The sequence below is a fragment of the Gorilla gorilla genome, chromosome 15 (genome assembly GCF_029281585.2).
Source record: "Gorilla gorilla gorilla isolate KB3781 chromosome 15, NHGRI_mGorGor1-v2.1_pri, whole genome shotgun sequence".
Taxonomy (NCBI): domain Eukaryota; kingdom Metazoa; phylum Chordata; class Mammalia; order Primates; family Hominidae; genus Gorilla; species Gorilla gorilla.
Genome location: NC_073239.2, coordinates 101,813,791 through 101,839,577, shown reverse-complemented (window position 1 = coordinate 101,839,577; position 25,787 = coordinate 101,813,791).

The window sequence follows — 25,787 nt, the reverse complement described above, 5'->3', positions numbered from 1 at the left end:
AATAAAGAAAATAAGTTGGTCATAATAACAACCCAAAGTATAAACAGCTAGGAATAATCTAAATGAAAAACATAAAATTGCAATATATAACTGTGCTCCTTAATAAAAGAGTTGGATAAGTAGAATGATCAACAATGTTTCTGGATTTAAAAAATCGTAGTAAAAATATATCCCTTTTTTCAAATTAATGGATAAATTTAGCTTATTTTCACTTTTTTATATTTAAGAAATAAGGCTGGGCACAGTGACTCACACCTGTGATCCCAGCACTTTGGGAGGTCAGGGCAGGAGGATTTCTTGAGTCCAGGAGTTCAAGACCAACCTGGACAATATAGGGAGGCCCTGTCTCTACCAAAAAAATTAAAAAAGAAAATTACCTATGTGTGGTGGCAGCCACCTGTAGCCCCAGCTACTTGAGAACCTTAGGCAGGAGGGTCACTTGAGCCCAGGAGTTTGAGGTTATAGTGTGCTATGACCATACCATTGCACTCCAACCTGAGGCACAAAGGGAGACCTTCTCTCTAAATACAAAATAAAATAAAATAAAATAAAATAAAATAAAATAAAATAAAATAAAATAAAAATATAATTTTCAGAAAAAAGAATCATTGGCAAATTTGCTCTACTACATATTGAATTATAAAGATTGATGGGTGAGAAAATATAGTTAAGACAACAAATAATTATTAGTAAAATTATGAATATAATACAGCTGATCACCTCAGATCAGTGTGGAAGGGATAAATTATCTGAAAAACCAGAATTCTCCCCACATCATATACCACAATACATTTCTAATAGAATAAAAATTTAAATGCAAAAAAAATTAAATCTTAAAAGCACTAGACGAAAATGTAACTAACATTTATATATTTCAGAACTTTGAAAATTTTGTGCCTGACAGTAAAATCAGTGATTGTTGAAAAATGTATCCATGTAATATACTATCAGATTTTCATGATCAATTTAAAAAAGAGATAGAAAAAACAGAAACAGGTACCATCAACAAGGCAATGAAGTAAATTACAAATGCAAAGATGGGTCTATAAAAAACAGAACCACTCTGAATATCTAAAAATAAAAGTTTGAATCAAAATAGTACTTTCATATAATGGAACATTTTCTTGGCAATAATATTTTAGAAATTAAAAAGCACACTTGAGAACCATATGTACAGTAAGTTTCTCTTTTTATAATTAAAAGTTAAGTTAGGTAGATGTGCATGGAAAAAATCTAGAAATATGTGAATATGTAGATTACAATTCTTATATATTTGGATAGTGATATTATAATTAATGTGCTCTTTATATTTATCTTTTTTCTGTTTTCCTATCATAAACATGCATGTATTGGGTAATTAAGATGTTAGTTGCTATGGTAAAGAAGTTTAGGTAGATTAATGTTTATTGACATTAAATTGTCCATGGTATATTACATTTTAAATGACAGTTACACAACAGTCTACGTACCATAATTCTAAGATGTAAGAAAAACAGTCTGGAGTACATAAACCAAAAGTTGCCTCTAAAAGGTGAATTTATAAATAGTTTATTCTGGTTTTTTTAATCTATACTTTTAAGGTTTCAATAATAAACCCAAAATAAATAATAAAGTCATGTTATTTAAAAAATATGATCAAATGGTTATTAGGCTAAACAGGTATTAAATAATTAAAATAGCCTATTTCTGTTCAAATGGACTTCAAGTTATATTCCATTTTTCAATGCATCTAGTAAGAATTTCAGCTACTGTGTTAACATTATTTCTATTTTTTCATAATCTATTTTTCTTTCATGTGTAAGTCAGATCCCAGTTCCACAGGCAGAGGTATGGGAATAACCTGGCAGCCTGTTAGAAATGCAGATTCTCCAGCCCCACCTCAGACCTAATGAATCAGAAACTTCATCTCAGCCAGAGCCTCAGCTAACTTGTGCGAACATTAGTTTGTGACAGACTGAGTTGTATCTGTTGAGACTACTAAAATATCACCTCTTTATTGATGCTTGCTCTGATGACCTCAGGAAAAATAGCAAAACTCATTCCTCCATATCTGTTTCTCCTGAATCATTTTCACCATTGTACTTATCATTATCTGATCTTATAGCTTCTATTTATTAGTTATTGTATACTTATTTGATTTTCTGTTTTTAAAAAAAATTCTCTGCTTTCTCTAAGTTTAGGGCAATTTAGCAAGTGCGCTTATCAGGCAGTGAAAAGTGTTAAGGTTTCAGAATTGTATAGCAAGATTGAGTCAAAGTCAGAGGTAGAAATAGGAACAGAGTTTATGCAGCAAGTACTCCTTAAATTATGACTGCATCATGCATACACACAGTGCACAAATCAGTACAAAATTTCTGCCCTCATGAAACTTTCATTCTAGTCAGAGGATATAGGTGATATGCAAAACAAATGTTTGGTACCTTGCATGGTGAGAATTGGCAAGGAAAAAATACTGGGTGAGTGAAACTGGGATTGTTGGGGTGTGCTAACAGTGTTATTAGGAAAGATCTCACTGAGAAGGTGGCATCAGCTCCCACTTATTTATACCCTACTATGTACAAGGTGCTATACCAGATGCACCAGAGGCATGGAAAACAAAGAATAAATATGAAAGATTATGAAATAGAAAGAAGAAACGTTGTGGCTGTGGCTTGTATCAACATGTAGGAAGCATTCATAACCAGAAGAGGAAGGATCCAAGCAAGTGGAAAGTATTTGGAATAGCCTCTGTGGAGTCACTTGGATGTAGGGATTCTATACTTGCTGCTCTATAACACTCTGCCATGTATGAATTGTGTGCCCTCCTGTGTGCAGTCTATGGCAGATCCATCACTAAATCCCCCGAGTGTCACAATTCAGGGCCTGACATGTAAAAGACAATGAATAAATGCCTCACTACAGATCAGAGAATGAACAGGTGGAGAGGTGAGAAAAGAAAGCAGAAAAGATCAGAGAACGAACAAGTGGAAAGGTGAGAAAAGAATGCAGAAAAGATCAGAGAATGAACAGGTGAAGACGTGAGAAAAGAAAGCAGAAAAGATCAGAGAATGAACAGGTGAAGAGGTGAGAAAAGAACGCAGAAAATAAGTGTTTCCTTGAGGTTGGAGGGTGGAAAAGTAGCCGCAGCAGTATCTCCAGGAGAATGAGAGAATGTAGGATACTGGAGACAACATTGTTGAAATGGCTGGGCCTAGGATTCTGGTGGTCTGAAGGTGTGCATGGTCCCCAAAAGGGGCTGATGAACTTGGAAAATCAGAAATTACCATGAGAATTAAAATCTTTTTTTTCTTTTTCTTTTTTTTTTTTTTAGATGGAGTTTCGCTCTTGTTGCCCAGGCTGGAGGGCAATGGTCCAGTCTCAGCTCACTGCAACCTCCACCTCCTGGGTTCAAGTGATTGTCCTGCCTCAGCCCCCTGAGTAGCTGGGATTACAGGCACCCGCCACCACGCCCGGCCAATTTTTGTATTTTTAGTAGAGACAAGGTTTCACCGTGTTAGTCAGGCTGGTCTGGAACTCTGACCTCAGGCAAATCCGCCTGCCTTGGCCTCCCAAAGTGCTGGGATTACAGACGTGAGCCACTGTGCCTGGTGAGAATTGAAATCTTTATAGAGGTAGAAAAGCTAACTCATTCAGGTCAAAGCAGAAGAATAAGTAGAAATACAGGGAGCTGTGATCAAGAAGAAGAATGGCAGTGTTTGATTATATTTCTCTATTATGTGTTTATGATAATGGCCTAAATGCACATCAGATGTTGACCATTTGCAGCCAAAATAAGCATGGAGTCTCAGGCAGGGAATGCCATATGAAATATTGCTAAAAATCAAAATCTTATTAAAGACACTTCTGAAAAAATCTAACTTTTAAAGAGGGGCTTGATTAGTTTATATATTCTGGAACAGCATGAGAAGGGAAATGATGTGGGGTTTCTGCCCTTCATGTCAGAAACTGACTGCAGTTTTGTGATTACAGACTTACTAAGTACCATGTCAGTGTGACGTTTACCATCCCCACAAACACTATGGGATCTAATTTAACAGTTTTTGACAAGGCCATGTTTCTGGGAACAGTCTTACTGTTTATAGAAAAAAGAAAGAACTTCCTAACTGGATGGATATACCCAGCAATATTCCCAAATGGCTTTATGTCTTTTTCACAGGCTGGCAAATCATAAAAAAAAAAAAGTTTTATCTTCTTGAAATTAAGAGACATGCATGTAAATTTATCAGGAAAATAAAAAGCCATTGAATTCATTGACTACTACAATTTGTAACCCATCCAGACGGCACCCTAAGGCACCAGCATTCCCCCATCAAGTCAAATCTCTTCCTTGGTCATATTTTACTAGTTAACATTTAACAGGGTTTTCTTTTCTTCTTCTTTTCTTCTTCTTTTCTTCTTTTCTTCTTCCTCTTCCTCCTCCTCTTCCTCCTCCTCCTCCTCCTCCTCCTTCTTCTTCTTCTCCTCTTCCTTCTTCTCCTCCTTCTTCTCCTCATCCTCCTCCTCCTCCTCCTTCTTCTGCTGCTGCTTCTTCTTTTAATCGCATCAGTACCCTCAACAAGATGCACTTCGAAATTTTCAAGTTACTTTCCTCTCGGTGATAACCTTCAATGAGAATGATGACCGAACATAGTAATACCTTTGTCTGAATGGCCATGCAGGGGTTTCTTACAAAATGGGAATGTTTGTGGTGTAAGCAGAAACAATATGTTCTCCTGATTAGTACTTGTTGACTGCTTGCTGACTGGCTGGGAGCCTGGGTCACAGCTGCTGAGTTAGTCTCCGGTCTGTTCACAAGCAGACTGTGTAATCTTGCCCAAGTTATGTTACCCCTTGGCATTTTGTTGGTGAAATGGGTGTAATCAGCTTTCCTGACAGGAATGTTGTAAGGGTTAATTAATTACTATTTGTTAAGTGTGCTGAGATTGTCAGATTAAAGGATTAGGGAAGTGTCAAGTTTGTGTTATTATGGTATTATTTTTCTTTGTTTGATAGGAAATGCCATTTCTGTGTAATTTGCTTTAACGGTAAAATAAGCCACTTTAATCAATGCACAATCAAGTCCTTATTCAGTGAGAACAAGGGTATACATATACAGTTAGCAAGAGGACTTGGGTTAGCTGACACAAGGGCAGAAATCTGAAAATTAGACATTGGATACAAAGAAGGTCCAGCAAATGAGAGTGGGGGTGATCAGGTTCTAAGTGCCCAGGAGACTCATGTTACATACCCAATGTAGTCAGTTGTTAGCAGAGGTGAAAAAAACAGAAAAAAAGCACGTTAACCTTAGCAACCAATACTCAAACCAAAAAAAAAATTATGTCACCAAAAAATTTTTGAAGTGATTGTACATATGGTCCAGAAACTAACTGTAAAAAATATTTCACTAGACTCCAAAGGGGATTTTAAACACATGAAGTTATTAAAGACTTACTTAATATCTTAAAAGTATACATGTCTGGATGTTATTTTACTTATATAAATACATATTAGCCATATTTTAGCGTTTGAGCATTACGATAATAGCTGGTTAACCTTAATTTTTCAAAAAAAAATTGACTGTTATATCTGAAAATGTTATCTAGAAACATATCAGTTGCAGTAGTCTTTAAGACACAATTTTTCTAATAAGCATATTACTAAATGTAATAAATAGATCAATATGTATGGTTGCTAAGGAATAATCATTTGGTACAAATATTTAAAGTAAGGAAGTTAATTTAAAGTGTGTGATATTTAATGGACTACAGGCAGGAATTTTTTAAAATAATTCCTATCCTAATGATTGTAATAATTTGCATCTAAAAATGTTCAAGATCTTTGTGATAATCAAGAATCATATTGTGTTGATCAAAATTCCAGAAGCTTTACAACTTTTCTTGGACACAGAGATTTAACTTCATGATCATTTCACCCCAGAACAGAAAGGTCTGCAATCTCCATTTTGAAAAACTTCAGGGAGTTTTAACCATAAAGGGATGCTGGATTTTGTCTAATTTTTTTTCCTGCATCTATTCGGATTATCATGTGATTTTTGTTTTTAATTCTGTTTATGTGGTATATCACATTTATTGACTTGCGTATGTTAAACCATCCATACATCCCTAATATGCAACCCACTTGATCATGGTGGATTATCTTTTTGATACGTTGTTGGATTCGGTTAGCTAGTATTTTGTTAAGGATATTAGCATCTATGTTCATCAGGGATATCGGTCTGTAGTTTTCTTTTTTGCTTATGTGCTTTTCTGGTTTTGGTATTAGAGCGATGCTGGCTTCAGAGAATAAATTAGGGAAGGTTCCCTCTTTCTCTATCTTGTGGAATAGTGTCAGTAGGATTGGTACCAACTCCTCTTTGAATGTCTGGTAGAATTCTGCTGTAAATCTGTCTGATTCTGAACCTTTTTGTTGATAATTTTTTAATTACCATTTCAATCTTGCTGCTTGTTTTTGGTCTGTTCAGGGCATCTAATTCTTCCTGATTTAAGCTAGGAGGGCTGTATTTTTCCAGGAATTTATTCATCTCTTCTAGGTTTTCTAGTTTATGTGCATAAAGATGTTCATAATAGCCCTGAATGATCTTTTGTATTTCTGTGGTGTCAGTTGTAATATCTCCTGTTTTGTTTCTTAATGAGGTCATTTTCTCTCTGTTTTTCTTGGTTAATCAGCATACAAGGGAAATAACTCAATGTAATAAAAGCCATCTATGACAAACCCTCAGCCAACATAATACTGAGTGGGGAAAAGTTGAAAGCATTTCCTCTGAGAACAGGAATAAGACAAGGATGTCTGGTCTCACCACTCCTCTTCAACATAATACTGGAAGTCCAAACCAGAGCAATCACATAACAGAAAGAAATAAAGGGCATCCAAATCCTAAAGAGGAAGTCAAACTCTCACTGCTTGCTGATGATATGATTGTTTACCTCAAAAACCCTAAAGACTTCTCCAGAAAGATCCTAGAACTGATAAAAGAATTCAGCAAAGTTCCCAGATGCAAAATTAATGTACACAAATCAGTAGCTCTTCTATACACTAACAATGACCAAATGGAGAATCAAATCAAGAACTCAGCCCCTTTTACAATAGCTGCAAAAAAATAAAAATAAAATACTCAGGAATATACCCAACCAAGGAGGTGAAAGAACTCTACAAGGAAAACTAAAAAACACTCCTGAAAAAAATCATAATTGACACAAGGAAATGGAAGCACATCCCATGCTCATGGATGGGTAGAATCAGTATTGTGAAAAACAACCATACTGCCAAAAGCAGTCTACAAATTCAGTGTAATCCCCATCCAAATACCACCATTATTCTTCACAGATTTAGAAAAAACAATTCTAAAACTCATGTGGAATCAAAAAACAAACAAACAAAAAAGCCCATATAGCCAAAGCAAGACTAAGCAAAAAGAACAAATCTGGAGGCATCACATTACCTGATTTCAAACTATACTGTAAGGCCATAGTCACCAAAACAGCGTGGTACTGGTATAAAAATAGGTACATAGACCAATGTAACAGAATAGAGAACCCAGAAATAAAGCCAAATACAGTGAACTAATCTTTGACAAAGCAAGCAAAAACATAAAGGAAAGGGCACTCTTTTCAACAAATGGTTCTGGGATATTGACTAGCCACATGTTGGAGAACAAATCTGGGTCCTAACCTCTCAGCTTATACAAAAATCAACTCAAGATGGATTAAGGACTTAAACCTAAGACATTAAACTATAAAAATTCTAGAAGATAACATTGGAAAAACCCTTGTAGCTATTTGCTTAGACAAGGATTTTATGACCAAGAACCCAAAATAAAAACAAAGATAAATACCTGGGACTTAATTAAACTAAAGAGCTTTTGCATGGCAAAATAACAGTCAGCAGAGTAAACAGATAACCCACAGAGTGGGAGAAAGTCTTCACAATGTATACATCTGACAAAGGACTACTTTCCAGAATCTACAACAAACGCAAACAAATCAGCAAGAAAAAACAAACATCCCATCAAAATGTGGGCTAAGGACATGAATAGACAATTCTCAAAAGAAGAAATACAAATGGCCAAGAAACATATGAAAAAGTGCTAATATCACTAATGATCAGGGAAATGCAAATCAAAACCATAATGTGATACCATCTTACTCCTGTAAGAATGACCATAATCAAAAAAACAACAAAAAATAGATGTTGGCATGAATGCAGTGATCAGGAAACAATTCTACATTGCTGGTGGGAAGGTAAACTAGTACAACCACTATGGAAAACAGTGTGGACATTCCTTAAAGAACTGAAAGTAGAGCTACCATTTGATCCAGCAATCCCACTCCTGGGTATCTACCCAGAGGAAAATAAGTCATTATACAAAAAAGATACTTGCACACTCATGTTTATAGCAGCACAATTTGAAATTGCAAAATCACAGAACCAACCCAAATGGCATCAATCAATGAGTGGATAAAGAAACTGTGATATAATGGAATACTACTCAGCCATAAAAAGGAATGGATTAATGGCATAAGCAGCTACCTGGATGATTTTGCAGACTATTATTCTAAGTAAAGTAACTCAGGAATGGAAAATCAAACATCATATGTTCTCTCTGATATGTGCAAGCTAACCTCTGAGGATGCAAAGGCATAAGAATGATACAATGGACTTTGGGGACTTGGGGGGAAGGGTGGGAGAGGGGCAAGGGATGGAAGACTAAAAATAGGGTGCAATGTATACTGCGTGGGTGATAGGTGCACCAAAATTTCACAAATCACCACTAAAGAACTTACTCATGTAACCAAGCACCATCTGTACCCCCGAATAACCTATGGAGAAAGGAAAAAAAAAAAGAAAAATTGCAGGAATAAATTTTCCATCTAACCAGTTTTCCAACTAATACTGATGGAGGAGTCATCTTCATATCTCACTTGAATAATTGCAGAGGCTCCCTTATGATCTCTCTGCTTACTCTCTTGCTGTTCTATAGTCTATTGCACAGAGAAACCAGATAATTCCCTTTAAAATGTAAGTCAGATCATGTCACAATTCTGTTTCAAACTCATCGGTAACTTCTGTTATATATAATTTAACTTGGGTCACTTGCCCAGGACAGTAAGACCAGATTCCACACCAAGGTTTTGTAGCAATAGAAAGGAAAGCATTTATTTGCAGGGCACCAAGCAAGAAAGGCCAGGCTGCTAATGCTTAAGTCCAGAGATCTCTGAGGGTTCGCAGGTAAGGGTTTTTAAAGGCAGGGGTAAATTTCAGGAAATCAGAAGTTATATGCAAAATTGTAAAGCAATACATGGAAGTTACACATTGGCTTTGGTTTAAAGGGTTGGATATCTTGAAGCGAGGGGCTTACATGTGGATAGATTCAAAGACTTTCTGATTAGCTATTGGCTGGGAATAGAAGCTTTGTTTAAAAATTGGGGGTCAGCAGAAAAGAATGTTATCTCTGGCTCATGAGTGTGACTCCCTCAAGGCCCCATAGGAAGAAATTTAGAAAAAAAAGAATGGTGGCAGCATAAGTTCAGTCTTCAGTTCCCTCTTAACTGAGGTCTATGGGCCAGTGGATCTATTCAGTGAGGATCTGGGTTTCTGAAAAACAACTCAGGGACATATTTTAAGTTGTCACTTTTAGTTTCTATAGGGAACCACACATCTCTTGACTCTTAACATGCTTGGCTATTGTTTTAGGGTACTGTTACTTTCTTGCTTCTCTCTGGGATAGGTAGACGCCTGGAATTTCCTTTGAAGGAATTCAAGAATTTCTTTTGAAGGAATCCAAGGTTTTCCTTTATTTTCATACTTTGAGGGCTGCATGCCCCTAAAATAAAGGGTCCCTGCTCCATCTCACTTCCAATCACAATGAGAACAAAACCATCAGGATCTACATGGGAACATCTTCAGCTACTTTTCTGCCCTGATCTTCTATCACTTTTCTCCTCGCTTACACCGTTCTAGCCCTCCTACTTTGATTGCTGTCCAACAGAAGCACCGTGTTTGCTCTTCCCTAAGACGTTTGTTTTTTCTGTTCCTTTAGCATGGCTTCTTCCCTCACTTCATTCAGTTTTGTGCTCAACATTCCTGAGAGAGCTGCTCTAGGCACCCTGTGTATAATAACACCACTGTATCATTTTGCTATTACCTTATTCTACTTTTAATTTTCTCTATAATGCTTTTTTATCACCTGCCATACTCTCTACTCGTCTCTCTTGGAGAGTAGGGACTCTTTTCTTTACTTCTTCAGAGCATAAAAAAGTGCCTGGCACACAGTAGCTTAATAAGTACTTGTTAGAGATTTGAATACACATTGAAATACTGTTACTTAAAATTTTTCATAAAGTCTTAGTTAACAGCCATATTATTATTTATTGAATATTCCTCAAATCAGTAGAATTCTGTAAACCCGAGAAAAAGACACTCAAGCAATGAATGGGATTCCCCAAACATACACATTTTGTTTGTTACAAAACTTTCTCAAAAGCATTTAAGATTTTCATAAAATTATGGCAGCCTATCCTGCCAATCATTTTGGTTGTTATAACAACAAAAAAAAAATATTTCACCGCATTCACCTATTCATGAAAAACTCCCATGAATGTATTTTTCTACTAACAGGCCCAACGATAAAGTGTAGATGTTAAAATCTGAAGATAGTGCTTCAGTGAGAAAACAATTCAGCTCTGAAAACCAAAATACCCACTCCTACATAGAATCTTCTACAAGTAAAGTATTTAAGAGTAATAATCATGGAAATGTTTTAGAATCATAATATGTATAAGAATTAGAGAAAATGCTTGATATCACCTAACTCAATCCACTCATCTTGCAAAGTAGAGACTCAAGTCCAGCTCCATTTTGACTTGCCTTGACCAAATAGCCAGTACATAGAAGCATCAGAATTGGAACTCAGGTTTCCATGAATCTTCTAGCTTCATGCTTTTCAGTTACATCATCGTGTCTCTTCTTCAAGTCATACACCTCTCTCGCTTGATCTATCTCTCTGTGTGTGTAGGTGAAAAAGCCAATTCTCTAAAGTATAAATATATGCATGCACACATATTTGTTTTCTTAACACATATAATGATTAAGATTATTTGCATTTTTACTCTATACACTTAACATGTTCAATTAAAACAGGAAATATGTGCATCGTCTTTTAAAAGTTATAGATATCTGTGTGTATGTGTATATATACACACACATATATCATGTGCATATATATGTATATTCTTTCCTATATAGATTTTAAAATAGAATGGTTTATCCACTTAAATTATAAAATAGAATGGTTCATCCAGTTAAATGTGTAATTGTATAAAATGTGAAATGCCAGCTAATGTTAGCTATATTGTATTTAAAATTTAAGGTATGTATCTTTTGAACATATTAACATAAATTTTATATAGGCTCCAAAATTTATTCATACTAAAAGTTCTCACAATTCTTTCAATCCAAAGTAATACATATAATCAGCTATTACATCTTGTAAAACCAAATTTCAAGGGATTATTTTCCCTTTTTTACATTCAATGTATACATTTCAAAATATATTTATTTAATATAATATAAATGCTTTGGATTCCGTGTGCAGGAATGAAGGATTTTAAGAAGATTTAAAAGATGACCAATACTTTTAAGAAGGGGCAGATTTGGGGAAGTTTTTGAGAATAAAGGATTAGAATATCTTTTGGTTTAAAAACAATGCAAAGAAAATCTTAATATAAAGGATTTATCATCTGAGTATTCTCACATAGGACACACATACACACACACACACACACACACACACACACATACACACACTGAGGACATAATACTTAGGGTATATTGTGAATAAATAAGTCCACGAGGTATAATTTAAAGGTTGTTGCTGTGATGAAAGAGTAAAGTGCGGTCCGTATTGCCCAAAGGTAAACACATGGACAGATTCAAGTTACAAAGAGTTGGTCTTGCACAGCAATCATTGCAGCAGCAAATATAAAGCTTGACTTACTTTGTTCTGATGACTATCTGGATAACACATTAGAAAATTTCAGCTCTACAGGTCATGGAATTATGGCTCACTTCGTATACAGATGTCATTGTTGATGCCTTGACTCTAATTCCAGTAATACATCACAGTTCAGGCCCTTTATGCCTCCCACTTGAGGTTAGAAAGTTGGAAGGAAACTTAGTTCACAATCAAATAATTCTAGGACCCTCGATTTGAATTTACCTTGCTTGTAAGTTTGGTTCTAATGGAAAGCTATGAATAGTGCCAAAGACAAGAGATTTATGGAATTTAAGCTCACCATGAATTTCTGTAGAGAAACGTGGGCTTTATCTGCCTTAAGAAAAGCAGTCATTTTCTGGCATGTCTAAAATTAGATTACTGTTAATTTAATATCCCCAAATTAAAGTGCTTACTTGTGATATGGCTTAGCAGTTCTTGAAAATGTCAACATTTTATTAAGGGGCATCTGTTTGGAAACTCTCCAGAGCTGAAGCTTCTATTTTATATGACTGCAAGTTGTAGGTGCGAGGGCTTGTATCCCTGAAGCACTTAGTGTGAAGACACCACACACTTAGGTCCAGAGCTCGACTTCTCACCACGGAAAGCAATCCTTTGGCCCAGTTGTGAGGTGTTTTGTTGTCTGTCTTCAGGCTGACATTTTTTAATGCAGAAGAAAATTTTGAGAAGAAAAATGATAATTTGGCATATAAATTTCCTAGGAGCTAATTTTGCTAGATTTTTTTCAGTTTGATTAACCTGATACCATTTTATGGTTCCTGAAAAAATAAAGTTTATTACCATTTATCTGAATATTCAAAACCCTAATTATCCTTCAAAATCAATCTCAAATGCTACCTTCTTTATGTAGTCTTGCCTTGATACTCCTTCTAGTGATAGCAGCTTCCTCCTTTATTTTCTTTTCTTGCACATGAGAAGACATAATATATGATAATTTACATATATGTGTATATATGTTTTGCCAACTACACCGTGAGTTGATTCAGGGCAGATTCCATGCCCCATTTATCTTTTATCTCCAGCATCTAGCCTAGAGTCACCACTTAATAAGTGTTTGGTGAAGGTTCACGTGAACAGACATCCTAATTGGTTGGTTTCTTACTCATCTGTCTTCAATGTATGTATGCTCAGATTACTTCATAAATCAGTTGGTAATTAAAAGCAGTTTATAAAGCCTTCAGGAATGTGTTGTGATTGGCATCATCATCATCTTTGTCATCAACTATACTATGTTAATTAAACACCTACTCTTTCTAACTCTGGGTGGTATATGCATTGTTGAAAAGTTCTGTGTATAACTGACTTGTATCATCAAATAATAGTTTAAGTCTGCTATTTGAGCTGCAAAGCACAAACAACTGTTTAGAGGAACTCTGGTTCATTTCCTTAACATAAGAGAGTGATGTAAAATGTGAAAATAAGCGGTATATTTTATTTACAAGAGCAGGGAACTGGAGTTTTGTGGTTATAGTCTTAATGTGCCACTATTTGTTTGACTTTGAACTGATATAAATGATTTTATGTCTCTCACTTATTAACTGTAAAACAGGAACTTGAGATGGATGATTTCTGTGGTAGGAAGTATAATAGCCCCAAAGATGTTCTTATCCTAATCCCTGAAACCTGTGACTATGTTCCCTTATGGGAAAAAGGGACTTTGCAGATGCAATTAAGGTTAAGGATCTTGAACTGGGGATATTATCCTGCATTATCCAGATGGTCCCAAACTAATTACATGATTTTTTTTTTTTTTTTTTAGATGGAGTCTTACTCTGTCACCAGGCTGGAGTGCAGTGGCGTGATCTCGGCTCACTGCAACCTCTGCCTGCTAGGTTCAAACAATTCTCCTGCCTCAGCCTCCCGAGTAGCTGGGACTACAGGTACATGCCACTACGTCCAGCCGATTTTTGTATTTTTAGTAGAGACAGGTTTCACCATAATTAGCCAGGATGGTCTCGATCTCCTGACCTCGTGATCCACCTGCCTCGGCCTCCCAAAGTGCTGGGATTACAGTGTGAGTCACCACATCCGGCCTACATAATTTGTTAAAAGCAGAGAACCAACCTGTCCTGGCTGTTGTTACAAAGGTCGATGTGACCATGGAAGAATGATCAGAAAGTTACACGATTTGAAGATAGAGGACGGAGGCTACAGTCAAGGAATGGGCACTGTTTCTACAAGCTGGAACAAGCAAGAAAATGAATTATCTGCTAGAGCCTCCAGAATGGAATGCAGCCTTATCAACATTTTGATTTGAGTCCAATGTGACCTGTATTGGACCTCTGACTTATAGAAATGTAAAGTGATACATTTGTGTAGTTTTTAGCCACTAAATTTGTGGCAATTTGTTACAGCAGCAATGAGAAAACCGACTTAAAGTCTCATTGTCTTTGGTCTTGAAAATCCTCTAATTCCCTATTTTAATATATCTTATGTTTAAATTCCAATGATCATATATTAGGGTTGTTTAAAAGTGAGGTGCATTCATACCAGGGATTTCTGTCTTCCAAATTCATGTATTTGATATACTTCAGAAAACCTTTCAATTCACTCCTTGAACAAAGGAATTTGTAACTAACTCCTATCTTCCTTTTACACAATAGAAATCAAAGCCTGCAAGAGCTCATGCCATTTACTTTAGTCAAAATCTGAATGATGTGTTGCATAAGTAACAACATAATAGAGCCCTCATATTGTAATCTGGATACATGTCTGCTGTGCTTTGAAAATCAAATATTGTTCCCTTTGACGTTTTGACAAGTAATTTCGACAACAATATACATTTGGCTAACTCATGAATGTAGTACTTCTCGTCCTCTGGATTGTGCGGGGTTTGCACTATGCTAAGAATGACAACAATTATGAAACTGACTTACATCTGCCAAGTGAACAGATGGTCTTGTAGTTGAGAAGAACAATGGTGAAGAAAGAAAAGGCAAAGGGGTGGGGGTGGCGGGAGCTGGTAGGGTGGATGAAACTCTTGCAATCCAAAATAGCACTAATAAAACTAAAGAAGAATACAGACAAAGCCATGTTATAATTTATTATTGAAAGGTATAGAAAAAGAGGAGAAAGGTCTTGCTTGTTTCACTCTCTCACATACTGGTAGTGAATCTAAGTCAAGTGTACTTGAGACCTGTAAGAGGTGAAATCATAATGCTGATATTCTCCTTTATGCAAATAGTTATTTGAAAGTATTGCCAGTGTGAATTTGATACCAGATGGAATTTTTCCTTTAACCATCTACATTTTTCCCTTTTAAAAAAGCTTATCTGGGGAGCAGACAATACAAATAACAGAAGCAAAAACTTACATAGACAATAAAAAAACTTTACAATGAAAAGTAGTCTTTCTTAAATATATTGACTTTTTTCTTTATAATTTGAACTTTTCATGAAGTGTTAAGTTTATAAGTGTGAATATCCATTATCGTATTATTCTCTAAAATAAATAGTATTATACTACCCTTCCGGAGCTAGAGGTGCTAGTTCAAATATCCTGTTTTAAAGACTGCTATGTGTCTTGTATTTTTATTTTTGTAGAATTTTTTTTTGTTTTTTTCTTGAATTAATTTGTTATATTTTACATTTATATATTTCAGATTTTTATATTTAATATATATCATATTGCATATGTTTATGGAATATTATACATTTAATAAATATTATATGGATTCTATTTATATATTTTCACCAACTTGTGGTATAATTTCATGTTAATCTACCTCTCATGGGATGAGAAGACAGCAAACAAGTCCAAATTGTGTTAATAACAAGGATATAAAGTTAAAGCAATTTGTTCTCTGAAAGGATTTTCTATGTGTGATAAACACTAACTTAAGACATGAACTTCATGACAACTATTCTGGCCTTTTTATCTGGGTCTTGGGGGCTATGTCTTGTTTCTTCATTTGTGTAAATGAGAATGGTGGAAAAGTAATAATAATTGACAAGTTATTTTATAGCTCTAGAATCCACATTACCATAATTAGCCCAGTCAGCTGCAAAGTGCCTGAGTTTACTGCTCAATTCCAATATTATCTATCTACTTTTACTTTCTTCCCTCTGCTTTATTTGGATACCTCTATATTTTAAAGTAAAGAACTGAGCATAGCATTATGCTCCTTAGGTGAGGGATTATTTTCCTTTTTCCACAATATGCTAATAGATTGATGTTCTTACTGGGTTTTGTTGTTGTTGTTGTTTTAACGAGGCTATTTTGTTGTTGTTTTTGCAATCATGAAAGAATGTCTTAAAATTTGTTACTCAATATTTTTTTTCTCTGGAAAATTCAAGTTACTTTAAAACGGACTCAGGCATTTTCCATCAATATCTAGTCTTCTTATTATAAAAAGCATCAAACTATTATCTCACAAAACAATGATATAACAGTTGCTGTGCCAAATTACGATTTGGGTAAAGGCTCAAAATACACTTCAGAGGAAAGTGACTGCATTTAACAGTCCGAGTCCTATCTTTCTTGACCTTTTCCTCCATCTGTAGCATCCCATCCTACCCTCTGGTAAACTTCACCCTAACTGCTATTATATTTTTCCCTCCAGAGAAGTACTGATGTCAGTCATAAATTATTGAGACTTTTTTTTAATTATCTTAGTTCAAGGCATTCTTCTAAGCATTACACCTATATTAACTTACTGAGTTTTGTCATTACAACACTCCTAAGATAATAGTCCTATTATTATAGCCCCTGTTTTGCAGATGAAAAAGCCAAGACATAAGGAAATCTATGCATTTGCAAAACTAGCACATTGATGAGTTGGGTCTTAAACTCAGGTAGCCTGGATCTCTACTATTGTTCCATAAAGAGCAGAAATTAGCTTCAATGACATTGACCTCTGATTCCAAATTGCATTATAAATTGGTAACTGAGGTATTAATTACTTTAACTTCTTTAATTATATAATAAAAACATTTTTCCTACTTTAAAGAATTATGAGCATCATTGAGCTCACAGGAAGGTATTTGTAAGCAATGGTTCTTGTAATTTCTTGATATTATATCCTTTATATAGTTATGTCTACATTGTCAGCCTTAGGTATATTTTCTATTAATTTCCCATTGCACTTGGTTCCCAAGATAGGAAACCAAGGGGCCACATTTGATTCACTCATCACTGCTGCCTTCATCCATGCATTAACTCATTCATCATTATTCCTTTATTCAGCAGATATATTCCAAAAGCTAGCTGGTCCCTAAGCACTGTGCTTTTTTCTGGTTTGATTGTTTGCAAAGAGGAATATGATACAATTCTTGCCCTAAAGGACCTCCCAGTATTTGGGAAAACTAGGCACACAAATAGTTTGTTAGAGTGTAATGTGATGAGTGTCACAATAGATACATAAACAGATTGCTACAGGACCATAAAAAGGGAGAAAGTAGCTCCATTAGTTATCTTGGAGATTTAATAGAGGCTTTACAAAGAAAAAATATCACAAATCTTACAGGAGAGATATAATTCCATCACATAAAACAAGAAACATATCATATCAAGCATTCTCGGAGCATAAAAGGGCCAAGTGCATTTAGAAATTGTTGAAAAAATGTTATAATGGCTGAGACACAGAATGCTTAAGGTCTGGAGTCATTGATGTGAGATGGGGCCAGTGAGAAAGTCCAAGGTCCAACCTGGGGAAGGCCTTTTGACAACCTTAGGGACTAGACTAACCCTTGTATAATGGGCATGGGATGATCATCCTAGCTCCAATCTCTGTACAAAAAAGAATGAAAAGTTGTGAAAAATGGGAAGTAAATTCAGAAGTCAGGTGGGAGTCATGAAGGGGTGGTGGAAGTGAAAAGCAGAGAAGAACTCTGAGAACTTTTTAGGGCTACAATTAACAGGAAAGGATGTAAAGCATGAGGCAGTAGCAGAAGTGCAAGCTGATGCCGTCCAAAGGGGTGGAAAATGCCAGGAGAAGGGAACTTTGAAAGCAGTTGAGAATGTGATCGATTTCTAACATGTTCAACTTCAGGTGCTTGTAGGTATCCTATATAGAGGAGCATAATCCACTTGATTTTGGAACACAAAAGCAAAAATGGGGGAACAGAAATATACATGGAAAGAGTTATCATCATATTGATGATAATTGAAGCCAATGGAAATGGATGATTGTACAGAAAATAGTATGGAGAGGGAAAGGCAAAGAAAACTGAGGACCCTGCTAGAATTGAAGTGACAAATTAAATTTATTTCACAAGCAATAAGGAATATTTAATGAAATTCTTGATGGATGTAAAGAAGTTTCTTTTATTCACAAATATTGAAATTTCTTTGTCAGTACAAAAATATTAAATTGGCTATATAAGAGCTTGAATATTTATTTTCCTTTGTATAAATATCCCCTCCGCTGAACTTGTTCTTTGAAGCAGGGGCTCTATGAATGTAAATTGCATATTATTTAAAAATTCTCAGTTCTCAGAATGCATCAAGAGTGGGGAGAATATTCTATAATCAGCTTCCAATATTGGAGAGAATCATGAACTAGGAATTGGGATTTTGTTCTGCCTTTGTCTACAACTCACTAAATGAGGCTGACAAGTTATAGAAACTCTTTTAATCATTATATGGGTTGTAAAATGATGTGAGCAACAACAATGATGTTTCAGATGTCTTCTGACTCTATACTTCTATTAAAATCTTTCCTGTTTTGAAATTTTGCTGCATTCTTAAGCGTCCCTTTCTTGTAAACTTGGCCTTGATAAACCTATTACAACATTGTAACACTAAAAAGAGTAACTTAGCATTGTCTCCTGCAGTGAGGTTTTCAGACCTTTGCTGGTGGTCTAGATTTTTTAAATTAAAAGTCAAGTTAAAAGCATGGATCAAGCTCCTACTGGTACTCAACACATAAAGCAATACACAGTCCAAAATTTACCGTTAAGTTCTTTACATTAATTAGGGCAATTTCTGTATACTCTCATGAATGTCTCAGCAATAAACAAAGGCCAAAAGCTCTTCTCTGATCATGGTAGAGTTATGTAAAGAAGTAGTTCTTTTTTACCATATGGCAGCACCGCTCTCCTTTCATTGTAGTGCTTATATATAACCACTTAATTTTACTCAATTTTATTGCTTGTCTACAAAATGAATGCATGTTAACCCACTGTAGTTTTGTGTCATTTGAAAAAATGAACTTTTAAAACTGTTGCTAGAAGTTAATAAGAAAATAACTCTTTAAGCATTTATTCCACTGCTTATTTTTCTTTAAATGAATATGAAAATCTCATTATTTTTACTTATATTGACATTCAACAAGGCTAAATAGAGCCTGAACCTTATAAAGCCCTCTAGCGTTTAGATGACAGTGATGATAACCAGGTGTGGTAAAGAATTCTAAAGGTCTCTACCACATAACATTTATAACACTGTGGACAGGCTCTAAAACTGCAAAAATTCCCAAGACGAGCCAATTTATGGGTGATATTTATTGGTCTTTGCTTCCAAAAATCATCTTAAAATAATTATTGCAGTATTAACCAAATTTAAATTGACTCTTAATCTCTTTGAAATCAGAAATTGGGTCTCACTTTCTTTGAATCTCCAGAATCTAGCTCCATGAGCAAGATATTATAGGGATTTATTAAAATTTGCTAAATAATGGAACATCTTAATGTCCAATTGGAATACTTGATTCTTTATAGATATCCACTCAACATAGTTTTTTGTGTGTGTACCTACTCATGCCAGGCATTATACGTACATGAGACAGACACAGCCTGCTATCCATGGTACTTTTGGCATAAGGAGTTATAAAAAGCATTAAAGAGGTAATTTGCAGCCAAGTGTAACATTAGAGTGGTGAGAAGGCTCATGCTGTTTTGACAGTCTATAGCAGGGGAAAGTTACCTCATGCAGTTAGTTACTTAGATACTCCTTTAACCAAATACATAGGATTAAATTACTAGACGTTTTCGTAGACTCAGAAAGCCATATGGTGCAAGTGCCTTCACTGCCTACATTATAATGAAGTCTTCTCTTCAACATCAGAATACTATGTTTTATGTTTTTTGTTTGTTTGTTTGCTTTTTGAGATGGAGTCTCACTCTGTCATTCAGGCTAGAGTGCAGTGGCGTGAACTTGGCTCACTGCAACCTCTGCCTGCTGGGTTCAAGCAACTCTCTGCCTCAGCCTCCCCAGTAGCTTGGATTATAGGTGCCCACCACCACGCCTGGCTAATTTTTGTATTTTTAGTAGAGACAGAGTTTCACCATCTTGCCCAGGCTGCTCTTGAACTCCTGACCTCGTGATCCACCTGCCTCAGCCTCCCAAAGCACTGGGATTACAGGTGTGAACCACTGCGCCCGGCCAGAATACTATGTTCTAATGTACCAAAATGATTAAATTTAAAATGTTTTTAATGTGTTTATAAAGTAAAATCTGAAAAACATAAAATTTCAATTCAAATATCATTGCATGTCTATAGAAGTAGGGTGAACATTTTAGATAATAGAAAGATATAATATAGTCAGCAAAGACTTTGAAATTTCCAAGTTAAAAGTGTTACATGCCATATATTTTATTCTTTCAAAACAGTCTGAAGAGAGGGAAAGCCTAGCTGGGCTTTGGGAATTCATATGCAGAATGAAGTTCAATATGGAATATATCTCTGTTTGGGAGAAAGAATCCTCTCTACAGTCCTCTGACATTTTGGCTTCATCATCTAGTGATCCCAAGTTAGTAACCTATGCCCTGAAAAGAAATTTAATAATGTAGGAAGTCCCTAGTCATCAGCAACAGACAAGCTACCAACCAGAATCTACAACAGGTAGGTATTTTACTAAATGATAAAGAACAGAGTCAGCAGAAGTAGGTGTGGATCTGTTTTAGTCATTTAGCTTGGCCGCAGGTTCAAAAGACACCTCAAAGCAATTTGTTTTTTGTTTGCTTTGCTTTGTTTTTATGTTTCAATTTTTACATTGTACTTAATATCAGCTGTGGCTTGGAGTAGAAGGAAAATCTTTCCTCAATAATCTAGGCATTTGTATCAAAAAAAGTATTTTTAAAATTTATGTTGCTATAATGTTTTATATTTAAACCTTTTTACTTAAAAATTATTTATAATAATTAAGTGGAGAAAGAATGGCTTTGTTCAACATATAATGTTAGAGCAATTTTATATTTATTTGCAAACCAAAAAATGAACTTCGATTCATATCTTATCCTGTATTAAATAGAAACTCAAAATGGATCAAACACCTAAATATAAAATATAAAATTATAAGGCTTCTAAAAAAAACACTGGAGAACGCTTTTAAGATATTTAATTAAGAAAAGATTTCTTCGCCAGTATATCAAGTCAGAATGTATACAAGAAAAACATAAACTTTAGTAAAATTTAAGACTCCTGGTCTTCCAAAAACAGTAAAGAGAATAAAAAGACAAGCCACAGACTGGGAGAAAATATTTCAAATGACATATCTAATGTGGGACTTGAATACAGAATACATAATGAACCTCCAAAACTTAATAAAAAACAAACAAACAATTTTTTTGTAAATGGATAAAAGGTTTCAGCAGACATTTCCACCAGAGAAGATATATGGATGGCAAATATAAACATGACAGATTTCAACATCATTTGTTAGCAGAAAAATGTAAATTAAAACCATAATGAGTGTGGCATCAAAATAGCTACACTGAAAAAGACTGACCATATCATGTGTTGATGAGAATGTGGTGGTGCTGTACTAGGACTCTCATACACTGCTGATGGGAATGTAAAATCACACATTTTCGAAAACTGTTTTTGCAGATTTCTAAAATCTACATGCATACCTAACATACGACCCATCCATTCTACCCCTAGATATTTACCCAAGAATAAAGAAAGCATATGACCAAACAATAATGTATATACATGTTCATAGTGGCTTTCTTTGTAATAACCTAAAGCTGGAAACAACCCGAATGGCAGTCATGAATTAATAAACAGAAACTGGTATATTCCATATAATAGAATACCACTTACATTAAAAAGAATGAACTATTGATTCATACCACAACATAAATAAGTCTTAAAATAATTATGTTGAACGAAAGAAAACAGGAAAATAGGAGCACTTACTGTATGATTGCATTTCTATATCTTTCAAGAAAATAGAGCAAATATTGGCAGAAAATAAATCAGCGGTTATGCCAGAAAGAGAGAAGCTAGAGATAGGTATTATAAGAGGGCAAAAGCAAACTTTTTGGAATTTTAGATAAGTTTTTTATTTTGTTTGTGATGGTGGTTTCAAACTTATAAAATTGCACAATCTAAATATATGCAGTTTATATAGGTCAATATTATTGCAGTAGAGTTAAAGAGAGATCTAGGGTTTTGTGACCCTCTGAGGTACAGGAGTTCATAGCAGTATCTTCCTTCTGTAATTCTGCAGTGCTATGACTCAATTTTTTGGAACTTTTATGGTTAATCGAGAGTAAAATCATGGTGACAATCAAATTTGAAAATTAAATATTTTTGCAATATATACAGTATGCAATTATTATGAAGGGAACTGCATGAAATTATAACTGGATTTCCCTTTTAAAAATTGCTTACAAATATTAGATTAATTCAAATTTAGAAGTGGCTCTTAATCAAGGGCGCACTTCATATTTTCATGTGGACCTTTTTCAAAATGTACATGCCTAAACTCCCATTTCACATCTGTTGATTCAGGTAAAGGAAGATACATCCTGGAAAAGCCACAGAAATAATTCTGATGTGAACTGCCAGTAAATAAACACCAATTCAGAAGAAGGAAATTAAAGAGAAACATGTCTTCTTAACTAGGTAATGGAAGGATCACAATTACCTTGTCAGCTTCCATTCTGATGTTAGGATAAACAACAAAACCTTGGCCATGAGACAGATCATGCCCTGGTTGATCCAAAACCTGGTGAATCGAGAAAGTAGTGTCTCACTCAGGTGAGATCGAGAATGTAAGGTATAAAAATGCCTTGGCAACAACAGAAACTGGGGTCTACAGAGGAGGGAGTAAAGGGGGAGGGGGAAAAGTGGTGAAAAACTGACTGTTGGGAACTATGCCCGGTACCTGGGCAACTGGATCATTTCTAACCCAGACCTCAGCATTGTGCAATATACCCAGGTGACATATCTGCACAGATACCCCCTGAACCTAAAATAAAAGTTGAAAAAAAAAAGTCTTTGATATTTCACACTTTTACCACAATTTACTGTTACATAGTTCTAGTAACCTGATGTCACTGATTTAAGTATTTGAGAGTTTCATCTTGGTGTTAAGGAAGTTTCAGTTTTTATACAGACATGGGATCACTAGGTCAGGTTGATTTGAAACTTTTGAGGGCTCTGCTCTGCTTGCAAACTTCAGTAGCCCTGGAGTTGTGGGTCTGAGCAATGCAGATCCATGATGTACCTTCTGATGCAGAGAAAGTACAGACATTTTTAGAGCTTGAGGGTATTTTATATGCTTTATCTGTGGTAGTATTTATGTTCTATAGGGTTTATAAATTGATTAATAGTCTAAACCCAACACTCCGTGGTAAATATTTTATTTTAAATATATTTTTTGTGTGCTGCTTCCAAGAATCCTGTGTGATAAATATTACTATCTTGTTTTATACCTGAGGACACTGAAGCATAGAGAAGACAGAGCGCTTGATGAAGGAAACATATCTTTAAAAAGGTGAGTCAAAAGTTTTGGTTAATGTTTATTCAATGTCAAGCCTCCACCATATTTGCTTGAAGTTTGAAAAGTACTTGGCCACAAGCCTAGGTTTACAGTTAAGGTCTTTTGATTCTGATACTTGGGAATGTGAAGGAGGTGCCAATCTTTCTCTCAGATTGGCCTGATCTGCTGTGCTTTGGGCCCTGTTGTCCTAGGGGTCTTTGGAACCAATGTACTGACTCAGTGGAAAGATTACTCAGCTGCAGGAGTTCCGATATTCTGAGACTTTAAATCTTTCTGGAATTCCTGGCATATAACAGGGCTACAAAGGGCACACAAGACAAAACATGGTGATGTTAAAAAGGAGGCAAGAATGGCTCTATTCTGACACATGAAGAGACTTTGGGGAAGAGCAAATGTAACAGGGCAACCCTTACTCTCATGCAACCTACTCTTATTAAGACTTTATCTTAGATGGAGTGAGAGGAAGGAGAAGAAAAAGAAGGAAGAAGGAGGAAGAAGAAGAAATACCTTGTGATTACGAAAGTATTGCCTTATTTCCTTGAGGAAAGTGTATCTCTTTGTAAAGGTCAAATGTTAAATGACTGGTGGTGCAGGGTCATGGCTAATAGTGACTTTGTTTCTGGTATAAGAACTCTAAGGACAAACTCTGGGCTGCAGTAAAATGTGGTTTAAAGATGCCAAGAGGAGGAGGAGGAAGGAGGAGGGGGGAAAGGGAAATGGGGAAAATAGAGGGGAGGAAGAAGGAAGGAAGAAGAAGAAGAAGAAAGCATAAGAAACAGCAGCAGCAGACACCACCTCTGGATTTTTGAGCATCTGGCTACGTGGAGCTGTATTTATTAACATTCTTACTTCTTTCCTTGTGATTACAAACACATTGCCTTATTTCTTTGAAGAAAATGTATCTGTTTCTAAAGGCCAAGTGTTTAATGACTGATGGTGCAGTTTCACGGCTAACAGTGACTTTGTTTCTGGTATCAGAGCTCTGAAGACAAACCCTATACTGCAATAAAATGTGGTCTAAAGATGCCATGCATTTCTCACTGCTCTGATTAACTGTTCATTTGGGTAGCTGATTACTGCATTGTCCAGAATATTAATCAGGAGCCATTTAAACAATGCCTCTGATTTGGCTTAGCAACATGTGACCAAGAATGAGGACAAATGTGTCAAATACCCACTGGTAATCAAACTTCCATGATTATTACTAAAAACTCCTCAGTTTGTCTTGACATTATCCCAGACATCAGATTTCTGGAGTTTAAGGCAACAGGTTACTTATTTTAGCAAGTTCTGTGTCATATGTATTCCCAAGACGAGTTGGTATTCTGTGTTCTGCGACAAAGATGTTTCTTGCAGGGCTAGTTCATGATTAGGGGTAGGATTTGTGTGAGAAAATTCAGAAAACAGTGATGAGGTGACTATATAGCAATTTCTTTAACTTCTCCAGTAACAGCAAAATTCCTCTAGGTAGATCGTGCCTTGCCTCCTGTTTGGGTTATAAATTGCTATGTAAAAAAAAATCCAAAATATAGTGGCATAAGGCAACACATATTATTTTTCACAAAAATGTTGGGTTAGTTGGGAATTTCATTTGCTGTTCTCTTCTGAAGTTACTTGTGTGCCTGATTTCAGTTAGTAGATCTCTTGGGAGTTGAGCTCAATTAGGGTGTCAGGATGGCCGAACATCTCTCTCATTGTGATCTCAATGTTTTTCTTCCCACATGGTCATTAATCAACCTAGACCAGACATTGACATGGTGTCAAGGTTCAAAAAGCGAGTATCCTAAAAGGACCACAGCACTAGATGCTTAACTTGCATCACACATTACACAGACCCATTAGCCAACACAAGTCACATGGCAAGGCAAGAGTCAATACAGAATGAGATTATGCAAGGTGTGAGTATCAGGAAGCATGTTTCACTGTAGCCCACCAGGTACCAGTCTAGCATACCTCCTCAGTCCTAATGCAAAACATCATTATGTTGGGGATATGAAAAATAAGGTGGAGATAGAAAAGAAAAATGGAGAAAAGCAGAAGGAAAAATGGAGAAAAGCAGAAGGGAAAATGGCAGACAAGATTTAAGAATTAAAAACCAATGTAGT